General features: G+C 38.4%; 1 long non-coding RNA gene across 1 annotated transcript; it reads right to left on the bottom strand.

The window, feature by feature from the left end:
• Positions 1 to 7,632: 7,632 nt before the first annotated feature.
• On the bottom strand, positions 7,633 to 13,043 carry LOC139149736 (uncharacterized). The gene is made up of 3 exons (XR_011556135.1): positions 12,594 to 13,043; positions 9,692 to 10,106; positions 7,633 to 8,955 (listed from the first exon to the last, which is right to left on the bottom strand). It is a non-coding gene; the product is annotated as an uncharacterized lncRNA (long non-coding RNA).
• Positions 13,044 to 13,292: the final 249 nt, after the last annotated feature.

Genomic DNA, 13,292 nt, shown 5'->3' with positions numbered 1-13,292 from the left:
AATTACATGCTCGAATGAATAGTGCGCTCAGAAGTGAACGCGGTCACCACTCACACAATCTCTTGAGCCAGCCTGGGGCTTAAGTTCCGTCTCACGAAGCTCCGCAATTCTCTAGTCTCTATGGCATAAAGTTATCTGTTCACGAATATCGACTCGAGGTGTGCGAGACCCAACGGATTTATCATAATCCACCCAAAAAGTGTTGACATGATTTGAAACAACGGAAAGACTGAAGTAACATAGCGATGCTTTGTTTCCAATGCTTGTTTTTCTAATCTGTCCATCGAGAAAAATTGTATTCAGATTCGTTGCTTGTGGCACGGATGCAACCTTAACATATGCAGTCTTCCCAATGAATTGTGTATTATTGAAACATTTTACGGAATAACATGGAATTATTGGCTGTTTGCGCTCCCTGGCCCCCGACCAGCATAAACTATCGCTATCGATAATCATTTAAAGCCTGATTTATGACAACTTTCATGATTTACGACGCATACAAGTCTGTAAGCATTTAACTCTAACGACGCAAATGCCAGTGTTGACACAACAATCGAATCGACATACATCGAGGACGACGATGGAAAGGTACTTTTTATGTTCACTTAAATACAATAAAAGGTGACATATTCCCGTTGGCATTTTAACTCGTTCGCCTACTTTCTTCAAATATTACCTTTAATGTAAGGATTTTTCTTCAACCTTTAGGCCGTGCATCGACTAAATGTTGCTATGTAACATATATTGAGGTGGAACGAATGCCTGTCTCAATTCAAGATAACCTTATATTATCTGTGTCAAAGCTGCCATGCCCTCAAAAAACGATGCCGTAAAGGATCCCGGATACAGCCAAGATAACAAATCCAGCACGGTACTCCACCCTTACAATAAAAGTATCCTTTTTTACCTTGTTCATAGTTGTGGCGCGAAGCAGCTTGCATAACCCCTAGACAAAAATGGTGTCGAAAAACATTAACACATAAAACCGTCAATAATCTCCTACACTCTTGAATTGCACCATATAGTTGCAAGTTAACAACTTGTAAGTACGTCTAGTCTATAGTTCACGAAATTTAGGCACATTTGCAATTACATGTAATGAGCAACTAAAACTTCTAAATTCTAATCGATTAATTAATTAATCAATCAATCAATTGAAGAGAACAGGGTTCTTCAAATGACCCACTAAATGCGATTAGACTACTAGTAGTTGCAAATTCTTGGTCATAGCTATGTAGGTATATATTAGAGTGTATTTCAAGAATACCCATACAATTATCCAATACACGTATCGTTGGTCAATTTTGCCTAAGCTCGTTCATTTGTAAATTTACACTGACGCATTAGTTATTCAACGAAGTACACTGAATATTTCGTTTACAACTCACGTAAACTCATGGCTTTCATGAACGTTAAATAAATTTGTATAGGAAATCATAGGTAGTAAATTAGTGTCTATATATGATGTAATGGAAGACTCCTTTATTTAATATGCAAATGTTGAGCACACGCCATATCCGAGATAAGGAGGATTTAACTGCCATCGCTACCATACGTCATGTGTACATAAGCGCTGGTTACGTATAACAGCGATTTATTACTGTATCACTTTATCTTGACAAGTCATCTCCGGATCTCCCTTATCGAAGTACCATGCGCTGTTCAGCAAAGTCATCAGTCTGAGTGTATCCATAGACCCTGGAGCGATTTCGCCCCAGGGTCTATGGTATACCGTGTTGTTGATATGTTTTGTTTATTTATGCTAATTAGCGGTAAATGGTCTTTCCTTTTTATGTTTCCTTGCAATATTGCTCGTTTAAAAGACTTCTTGACTTACGCTCCATCTCAAACTGCACCCAGCCTATCTTAAAGACGTAAGACGAGCTGTGATATATCGTCTCAAGACAAGGAGCAAGTATTTCTATTTTCTCTGATTAAACTTTGTGTTCAGTGAAGTGTACCATGCATGATAAATTGGCGATATTTTGAAAATGGATATTCATGGAACCGCTCCAATGATTTTTGGTTTTGGGTTTATGTTTGATTCAGTATTTGTTTTTTATTAACACGCCACATGCTCATTCCAGGTCGCTAATTGCCAGAATGCATCACGTGATGAGAAAGTAGATACCAAATCAACAAAAGTGACGCCAGGGGGTACGTTTGAAAACCTAGTTCCCTTGGGAAATAGTGGAAATAGTTTCTTGGCCGAATTTGGAAAGTGCCATGTCACGTGACCATACGCGTAGTGTCGTCTGCCGCTTTGAAACTATGGCGGTTGACAAGAATGTGATGAGCGACGAGCCTCTCTCTAAAACCATGGCAGCAAGATTTTCCATGCCAACAGTGTAGGAACTTGAACAACTCATCGACGACAAAGATTCAAGCGCAACCAAAGACGTTGCTAGGTATGCTTTTGTGAAGAAATTGGTACTATTGCTACCGCTATGAAGAAATCGCCGAGTAAAACTTGTCCCTATAGATTGTTGCAGTGCATAATATCAAACACATTAAAAACTGTAACAATTTAGGGCCTAACACAAAATAACATGAGCGTGTGACGTGTTATAAAACGTCTATAACCTGGTCTTTATTCGGGCTATAATATATATTACCCCTCGTGGCCGTGTGTTACCAGAAACACACGGCCCCTCGGGGCCATAGACGAGCGCTATATAGCCCTCATGACCAGGTAATAGGTGTTTAATATCTAATTAAAGTTCACTACTGAATTCTTATCCTTAAACCAAGCGATATATGTACCATCTACTCTTTAAAACTGCAGGTCATTAACAAACTTCACGGAAAAAACAGTCAGACGAACAACGGTCATTGAGGTAATATTCTCATAAATTTTCTAAGAAACACTGCAGCATACATGTAAATGGTTATGATTTCCCTTTGCTGACATTACGCAATGAGACTTTCCCTGTAGAATTATCCAACTAACGCTGTTCGCTGTGTTTCAATTATCTCATGTCCAATCCAACAGGTGTCCACAACACTGATACTGAAGGCATTTTTCGTTCTGCGACACATTTTGATGTATGATAATATTTTTCACCGTAGTTTGATTTATATCAAACATAATTATACATCGTTTCATAGAAGTCCCCTCTTTCCTTTTCAATTCAAAATTGACGCAGTGCATAACTGACCACCTTGACTTTGGTCACAGGGTGTAGCTAGAATGACGTTGGAAGATCTTCGCTATCTATACTCCTTTGATAGTTGGTGCATACGCAATGTCTGAGAAGACGTGAAATAAATCCCCGTTAAATTCACTAAGACCCTGTACTGAGAAAAAATAACGTGAAATTGAACGTTTTGAAAATAAATTAGCCATAAAAGACAATCTTCGACTGACTCGCTTGTGCACTAAACACGTAAGCATAAAGTGTACCTCCATATACCAATAAATGCCTATTCTATCGTCGACCAGCTGTGATGTGCACTAAAACGCTGACTTTGACATTAATGCGGAACATGCGCAGACACTACCAGTATTTTGGACAACATTCCTGTAAACCATATATAGATGTCTTCATCGACTGGACACACCTTCTGCTGACATCGCGACGCAGAGTTTTCAGTGAGGCATGTGAGCGGGTCATCGGAACGGCGCCTGTGGGACTCTCTTGATTAGAAACGAATGTATTTCATGCACGATATCTAGATGCATCACGTTAACATACTTGCAACATTTAACTTTTACCATGTACATTATTACAAACATGTTTAGATTTCATCAATCGCCAACACACCTTGGATACAGCATTTACATTCGCCGTACGGGAACCATTACAAACATTCAATTTCTTTGAAGGGAAAGAACACTCCTTTTATCACTATTAGGATTCAAAAATCACAAAGAAACTTTCCATACAAGCTTGTCTGTAGATAGATTACTAAAACACACAATCAGGATCAACCTCTTTTTAGATAGGTGCATTAGGGCGACCCAAGCATAACAAAACACAATTTACACCTAAATATGACAGTTCCGAAGATTATGATGACATCTAGTGGACCTAATGCGATTTTAAGTGTTGTAAGTTTTGGCAACTCAGAATGCGCCCTCAAGTGATAACAGGATTTTACTCTAATTTCTTGGTCTTCTGCTTATGTGGACTCATTTTGAAACCTGTTGAATCAATGGAGTTTTCACCGTACGGTCTTGTTTTTGTGAATATTGAAAATTTAATTACCCCCCCCCCCCCCCCCCCCACGTTGAATAGCGGCTATTGTGAACTTCAAATATCGGTAATTTAGCAGTGACGACCCATGATTATGAATATGAAAACATTTAGGTTCTGGGACGCTCAGTACCTGAACATTGTCGTAATAGTATTCTTTGTTCTCTTTGCTCAGTACACCAACTCCCCTTCACCCTCATGAGTGGAACCACATCTCAGATTTGCCAAATTAATCTCTATTCATTTTACTTAGAATTAAAAAAAAACCAACATTTTGCTTCAATTCCACGGAGACTACAGACGATGGCGATGTTTCAGGGACAGTGGTTGAGTTCGCTGACCGAACAGCCCATTTTCCATCTTTACCGTACCTTGACCTCAATCGCCAACCGTCAACATCACGGGCATCTTGCCTGCACGTGACTTGGACAGCAACGCCGTGGAAGGGGTCGAGGTCTGATAAAGAGCCTTATCAATGTCAAATGGACATCCTTACACCCACTAGGCCACTTTCTTTGTGCATTTCAGGCCGGTCGTTGTACGGAAAGCACTGTCGCTCTGTGACTTGTTTAAACAGTTCTCTCTCCGTCTCCAGCCCCCTTCTTATAAAGTAACAATTTTCACGTGACATTCTTTGCCTTTTGCAGTGACAAATGTCCGAAAGATATTAAACGTCATCGATAACTCTCCGGCAAATGATATCTATATCGTCATCAGTAACATGGTTTTTACAATTCGTTCTTTCCTTACTCAGTTGGCACACAGTACGTTGACTCTTTTTGAGGTCAAACACTTCGCACCAAATAAGACCCCAGCTAAGGCTGCGTTCACAAAAAAACGATGGCGCGGGGGGCCTGAAAAAAATTGGGGGGATTCGAAAATTTTTGGATTCGAAATTTTTTTTTAAAAAAAAAAGAGTGACTCAAATGTGCCAGCGAATGCGTGTTCACGTGTTTAATCGTGGCGAAATGTCCAACTGCGACCACGCTGTCTCCCTATAAGCCGTTGTCTCCCTATAAGCCTTTATACGTATTGGTACGGCAAGTAGAAAATACGGCCGGTGCCTTGCGCGAAATTGCGAAATGCCAGTATCTCTAAATGTGTTCACTTCAGACTTACGTCGCGGAATAGATAGGTGATGAAATCTTCGTGGGGATTGTCGGGCTTTTTACAGCTTTACCGGTTGGCGACAGTTTTGGGCGAAGTGGTGTTGTGATTTTGGGTTGAAGTGACTCTTGGGTGATGAGGTTTTCTGGTTCGAAGTTGTTCTGGTACGAAGCGGTTTTGATGAGAAATGGTACGGAAAGACGTGGCATGGTAGTAGGAGGTAATCTGTGACTTGAAGCGAATCGTCTGGCAGCCCTTTCGTTCAGTTAAACCCGCAGTCGTCAGTCCCTAGATTCCTCAAAGAAAAATCGATGATGCTTTTCGTGGAGCAAGTGTCGCCTCTGCATTGACACATGCATGACGACATTCGATGCAGTCTCCAAAACTACAATCCACGATTTGTGAGTGTATCGACGTGACAAAAATCTTCATGGCCGATCTCGAAGAGTCTTTGATTTATTTCATGAAAGTGCTACAACTTTATAGCCGGGGAAGAAACTGTAAAACATCGCTAATTTTGCAAACTGAATAGTATTTGAAAATTTACTTCACGAAGTTTAGTCAAACTGGCATGACGTGACTCGCTGACAGATCTGACAGAAGTTATGATGAAATGTGATGACAAGTTAGAACGTTTTAAAATACCATCGACGCGTTTTGAAATTGCATCATGAATTTCAGAAAAACTTGCATTTTGTGAGTATGCATCAAATAGATTGGTATTAGTTTGGCACATCAAATTAGACAAAGAGTTTTGCTGTTTTATTTCCTATGGTCCTCATTTTAAATTGTACAGCCTGAAGATGTGCAACAGCTGATCTTCCACGCTAACGCTCATTGTCAAGGTTCGCAGAAATCGATCGTCATCATTTGCAATCGATCAACCTATCAATCGCGATCTTTATTTTACGTTTTACATGCACCAGTCTAATGTAAGTTTCTTTAGATCAATTCTTTAGATCAAAGCCTGTCTGAAAGAATAGTTACTAAACGTTTTTGCCTATGACGTATTTTCTGTTAACTTTGTTTAATTTTTCGTCAGATTTGAAGGCCCATACAGAAGACTGATGACTGCACTGTGGACACCTATCGACCAGATATTACTAGTATTTTGTCGAATTTGGTTACACTGGTAAGAGAAGCATGAAAAAAAAATTTTGTTCTATTCATTTGGATCAAATGACACCGTTTGGCTACTCTACTGAAAGAGATGATGGCCGTCGATAATTAAAGCTGACACTTCGTTTTTAGTTGAGGAACCCTCCAAACGTAAGTTCCTGTGCGATCGATATCATTTTCAAATCGTGAAAACGAATATGAGTTTACTGCAGAGATGAGTTAAATGATTTATTTTACTGGATAGGTCCGTAATTCCATTCTGAATAACTTCCTCAAAAATCTCATGAATCTCATTGTCTCAATTGTCTTCTCATTCAGGGCACATTGACGGGTTTTATCTGCACCTTGGATATCACATCTATTATATCCGCGTTTGGACTAATCAGATCGCTGTATGTCACTGTTCGAACAGTATAATTTTGAGTTTTTGTGGAAAAATCACGCTGCGTGACGTAAAACTCAATGAAAATCCTTCCAAGAAGACTTTTCTCCCGTCGCTTTTCAGGCTGACGATGAAAAGTCAGCGGCTTGCGGCATGGATAATAATGTTTACATTAGTCTCTATGAGACTATGTTGTGTCCGTATGGCCAAATGATAACACAAAGAAAATTTTCAGAAGAGATTTGGATTGGCAGTTAAATATTTGTTGTTGAATCGATTTACTTTGTTAAGGATTCTTGTTGGAATTTTAAAAAGAAAACGATTGACGTTTGTGTAGCTCATTAATGGACGAAAGAACTTAACTGTTTCCATTTTAATTTGAGCCTTTCCAGTCGAAATTGAGCCTTTTCATTGTTTTGGCTAAATTTTTAAACATACGATGTATTTGAAGTGTATTGATCAATTCTGTTGTGTGTGGAAAGCAGTTGCACACATTTATATTTGTGACTTGCAAAATCGGGCAAGTATATTTCATTCTATGAGGTCAGAGGATTGAATATTCACTGACAAGTATTCAGTCTCCATACACATGGGGATGACTGGCTTGAACATTCAAGCGAATGCATGTGTCGTGATATGTGGCTTTGAAATTCAAGTAACGACAGTCCACTCTCTGAGTTGGCTTGAACATTCAAGCGAGTCTGATGTATGGCTTTAAAATTCAAGTAAGTACAGTCCACTCAGTGAGTTAGCTTAAACATTCAAGTGAGTGTATGTATTGCAATATGTAGTTTTGACATTAAAGTAAGTACATTCCACTCTGTTGGGTCGGAGGCTTGAACATTCAAGTCTTGAACATTGAAGAGCGACTTTAAAATCCAAGTTCAATTAATTATACTCATTAGATTTAATGCTATAAAATTAAAGTCACTATCTTCATGGCAATACTCATAGAGATCTGAGTCTTCAACATTCTGGTGATCAGAATTAATTTTGATTAGAGACTATAAAATAAGTCTACAAAAAGATGATCTTTGCCTGTAAAAACACAACTACCGAGATTTGTATCGCCATCTATATGAAATGAAGGGACACTCCTCTTTTTATCAATAAAACAAATGTTCACGTTCTAAGTACAATTACACATCTTTAGTAGATATAATATATTCAATAACATTAAAATCTTAAAAAACGACGTACAACTGATGTAACCAATGTAATTAACTTATTTCATTTGAAATAATCTGTCAAATGAAATTTATTAAATATTAACAATCGTTGTTGCCTAAAATACTGGAATAGGGTCTGGCTGAATTTAACAACAGCAAATGAAAGGCTTTTGAAAAGAGATTATTTGACGAAACAAGTCATATAATATGGAGAACACAAAATCGATTGTTTGCATCTTTGAACATCTATTTAATTTCATCACAACTCAGCCTCTTACCCGAGGTGCATCTTCACAGCAAATGCTATAAGAAGACATGCATCCGTTTTCCAGTGTTTGTAGTACATACCGTATTGTCTTGTTCGCGATATCATACGCTGGTGCGTCCAAAAATGATGCGATCGGAAGGAAGAGGTCACCCTTATTCATTACGTGAGGTCATGATATTGGTTGAGTAATTCCCTTCTTACTTGTCAAGGCACTTGAAAGGAACTTTGGTATTGTGTATTATATCAGAAATATTTGGCGACATGTTTTGAAGTACTTAAACAATTCATTCTGAACGCCACCAGAACATTTCAAATTTGTTACGATATTAGCAGTTTTGAACAGCATATTACATAATAATATAATAGACACATCCGATAATGATCTCCTAAGGTTAATCAGCGTTGACATGTCAGTGAGATATTGTTCGTTTTATTTCTTCTTAAGCGTACGATGGTATTCTGCCACATTTTGTAAAGTTAAATGTAGAAATGACATGTACAATAGGCAAAGTACACACATCTCCATGTTGTTTCCATATTCCATGCAGTTGATCAATACATGACGTATATGTGATATCTGCTCCTTGAAGAACCTGAACCTTCCCAACACCTAGCTTCCTTTTGACAAATGCTGCAACCATGACATCGATGTTCAATTGGAAACCCTTGTCTGTTGTCTTTTGTGTTTATTTTTTTATTTCCTTGTGTATTTCCCTGTGAATAAAAAAATTTCCTTGCTTAGATAGCTTACCAAATGCTTGCCGTTTAATGAGTGCCAATTAAGGCAGAATAATAATAAATATATCTGAATATTAGCAATTATCATTAATGTTAATAAGGGGGAGGGGTTGTGACTGTGATGTCTTCGCTAGGTTACCGGCTGCTTTACTTTGAGCTTGAATCCGATCAAAAGTCTACAAAAAATGACATCATGGCACTTTGCCCTTATCACTTTTGGAGAACTCTGTTAAGTATATTTGAGTCACTATGGGAAGTCAAACTGACAAGAGGCACGACCACGTTATTCCTCTGGGCAAGTATAAAAATGAAATAAAGCGGCCTAGTGCATTTACTGTTGTTACAGGTACAGCAGCTATGATGGATTTTGTTCCAGGCCTATGTGTGTGTTTGATAAATTTGGTGCTCAATCTTTTCTGTTGAAAAAATTGCTGACGAAAATTATTGTGTATATACCACACGTAATTGTATGAGACAAAGTGGAAACAAAATCACTGACGATTTATATTAAATTTGTACATTCATAAAACATGGGTCACCCAAGTTACAATTATCATTTAACTTGATAGGTTTAATTCAAACTGGCTGATTTGTAATGATTACTTTATTGACAAACACGGTTCAAAAGTTGGTGAATTAGTAGTATCTGAATGTACTCTGTCACATTATGACTTGTTAAAATTAATTTAAGATAAACAGTAAACCAAATTACCTCAGAACACACTCTCTCTTTCTGTAGCAGGTCTGCCATAGCAGCCATTTCTTCATCTGTTGTTGCAGGTGATTCTTGTTCCACTTGCTGATATTTCTGAAGTACTGCAAATCGCTATGCATATCACCTGGTTGTACGCATGTGGATCTTTCAATTTCATCAGAAGCTGTTCCCAGGACAATTGTTGAGTAGTTGTCAAATATTGGCTTGATTCCTCAATGCTCTTTTGTAATAATTCCATTTCTTCCAGTCAAATACTGGCTTCACAAATCCTGGACTGCCGGATGGCACTATGATTTCCCCCAGCTGGTCCCTTTTGAATTACTCCAAACCACCCTCTGGGTTCCAAGAGCAAATATTCCCGTCTGACCATAATCTGTACTTCATCAGGACACTGCAATTTTCCTTAGTAAACCTATGAAAGACAGTATAATACAATGTGTATGATACTAGAAAATCACATGGAAATTCTATGGTTGATTGTCTTAAATGTGTTTGGTAGATCGATCGACAAATACTGAGGCTGAGTCAGACCATTTCAATCGACAAGGTATGAACATACAATAACATAATAAGGTAGGTTAGTTTATACAATCAGAAAGTTTACCTTCTTATTTACATTCTTTAAAGCCTAAGATTGACCGTGGTTCTTTGTAAGCGTATGGTTGGTTTTTCGACCGCATACACTTTCCGATACATCGAAATATGTTTACGAACGTAAAGTATACATATTTATGATTGTCTCTTTATCCGGTCGAGTTGATTGAAATCTGAGAATTTTCGATGCAATATCAGTCGGAAGTTAGAGCTATAATAGAACTATTTTCAATTATTTTTTCGAAGAAATTGAGATTGTAGAATCAACAGGGGTGTCCAATGGATCTGATTTTTACCGTCAGTCATTCATTTTGAATGAAATCATGCAAACAAAATCACATGCAGTTACTACTACGGTCCTATACATGCAATGAATTTGAACAAATCACTGCCATTGTCTTACATCACTTTATACTCACGAAAAATTGTTTGCCATGCATACTCAAAGGAAGTACCATCTCTTTATGTAAATGCGTGAACGGGTGTGAGGGAATGGCAAGTGGCTATTGTTCACGTTGTTATTGTTCTTGGCCATCATAAATGATTGATATGGAGAGAACTTTGAACGATGGAATCAACGCCGAGCAAACCCTCTCAGGGATCAAATAAAACTTGCATTTTCATGCGAAATATATTAATTAATACTAAAATCAGATCACAGATTGGCCAATTTTGACAAACTTCTCATAAACACGTCTCAGAAAATCCGGAGAAAGGACAGTGATTAACTATTGGTGAAGTTCTCAGACGTTGAATCAAAGAAAATACTTGACAAATACACTGCATTTAATGAGATTGGGCAGAGGATACATACGGTTATTTTTGTTACATTTCGATGGTTTTAGTGTTTGTCGATGTCAGTTCCAGTGACTTTGTCTGACACTAGTATTACGAGTCAAGGCCAGCCATCTGTCGAAGCTATCGTTGTACACATGCATCGTATGCACGGTTACACGTTGGGTCGATACACAGCGGCTGCCGTGGCATGCATTTTCTATGCATGCCACGGCAGCCGCTGTGTATCGAACCACACGTAACCGTGATCGTATGCCTATGAATAAGACTCCATAGCAAGTTATGAAATATCTATCGGCTGTCTGCGAGACACCATAAAATTTGATGAATCGAGGATAGATTATCGACCTCATCTCTTTTACGAGAAAGGGGAAGACCAATTTTAAAGTATTTTAGGCCTTAGGTCCCGCATAAATTTTATTTCCATGGAAAAGTGCACTTTAGCTGGCATGTGAGCTTATCAACGCTCACAGTCACAAAGTCATTTCGAAAAGCGGCTACATTTTACCATCATGTTAAATTCCATGATTAGGCAATCACTCATCGGATTACGTCCCGGAGAACGTCATGTCACTGATACTGATAGCATTGCAGTCACTGCACTCACCAGCAGTGTTTGAATGACTCTGCTATTTTTGGGGATCATGCATGCTTCGTTAATGTCGTGATTTTTAACGGGGAAGTTGAATATGCTTCTAGATTCTCATGAAATATCTCGAAAATAAGGGTATCAAGCAAAGCTAGAAACTAGCTTTGGCCTCCCACCATTGCGGTGGGAAGCGTATAAGCCTAACGCCTGTAACACACAGCCCTGCCACGCAGAGCTGAGCTAGAACCGAGGTAAGGTTCATTTCGACTGTCCCTTAATTGATTTCCTTCATATCACACTGGTGTTGATTTTTGTTGACTTGCATTTACCGAAACAAATTAGATTTCTAATGTCTTGAAATAAGTGTGATATGTGGGGCTCACGTTGTCCGTGGCAGTCTGAAGTGGTAGGCGATATGTCCATGATTAGGCCTGTGCGATTACATTAGCTGTTTGAGATTATGACAGAAAACGATTTGTAATGCTGTTGATTACTCCTGTTACAAACGATAGCCATCTACCGTAAAATATATACAAGTCCAGTGTTTTGTAAAAACAACTCTTTAACGGCTAACATATTGCTATGCAATGTGATGTAGAAGGTCGTCTACTCAACGTTTATTGACGTCTTGACGATTTTCGTTAGAGCAGTATAACAGTTGGCAATCTCATTTGACAGTGAAAAGGCTGAGACAAGCATTTTGTCGGGTTTATACGATTGAAAAACACCTCGTCTAGAGTACTTGGAATCTGAATTTTTCCTATGGATATAGAAGACCTCACTTTGGATAACAACAAGTGCAATAGAAGGAATTATTTCCAAAGAGGCCAGATTTCAAATAGGATAAATACGGAAGACTGAAAATTTTCTTTCTAGTCAATGTACGTTTCAAACTACGAATGTCTAAGGAAATTAACTTACCTGTTTCTCTTTTAGCAGGGTCCGAGTCACATTCTGCTGCTTGAGATATTTTTGGGCACATTACTGCTGTACTGACGAAATACTTCGTTCTGATTACGTGGACTGATAATTTTCACCGGAAATAATACGCGATTCCAATGATCCGTTTGCATGACAGCATATTGTCCAAATATGTTTTCTATATTCAAGTTCGGAGTTTCATTGCAGCCCATATATTTCTTTTTCCTGGGCGAAAAACTGGCAGATTCTGTTACGATGTTGACGAAATGTAGTCAAGCGTCAAATGTCTTACTATGGTCGTTCGCTGCATCACCAACGGATTTTGGCGCTCATAACGTTGATTTGAATAGGAACACCATATATGGCCCAGAGTTATGCAACCCACAAGATATGATAATTGAGGTTGTATGCTACTGTTGTGTTTATCTCAACCTCAATCTTTTCGCTCAGAAAACAAAATTCAATCCCATCAGAGGAACTTTGAATATACGATCTACGGAGAAATTTCAATCCAAGCACGATTTTACACATTTTAAAATAGGGAAGGTGCTTTGGCGGAAGTTGGCGAACTAGAGAGATTTTGTCAACCTAAACATTTTCATAGTGAGCGTATTCGTAGCTTGCCGATCAACAACGGCAAAATTTTATTGAGTCAGACTGAACCCTTCTATTGATAAAATTTCTTTTATTCTATGTGCT

Source organism: Ptychodera flava, chromosome 14, assembly GCF_041260155.1.
Source record: "Ptychodera flava strain L36383 chromosome 14, AS_Pfla_20210202, whole genome shotgun sequence".
NCBI classification, from domain to species: domain Eukaryota; kingdom Metazoa; phylum Hemichordata; class Enteropneusta; family Ptychoderidae; genus Ptychodera; species Ptychodera flava.
The sequence above is the reverse complement of the archived record's forward strand: the minus strand, read 5'-3'. Positions and strand labels throughout refer to the sequence as shown.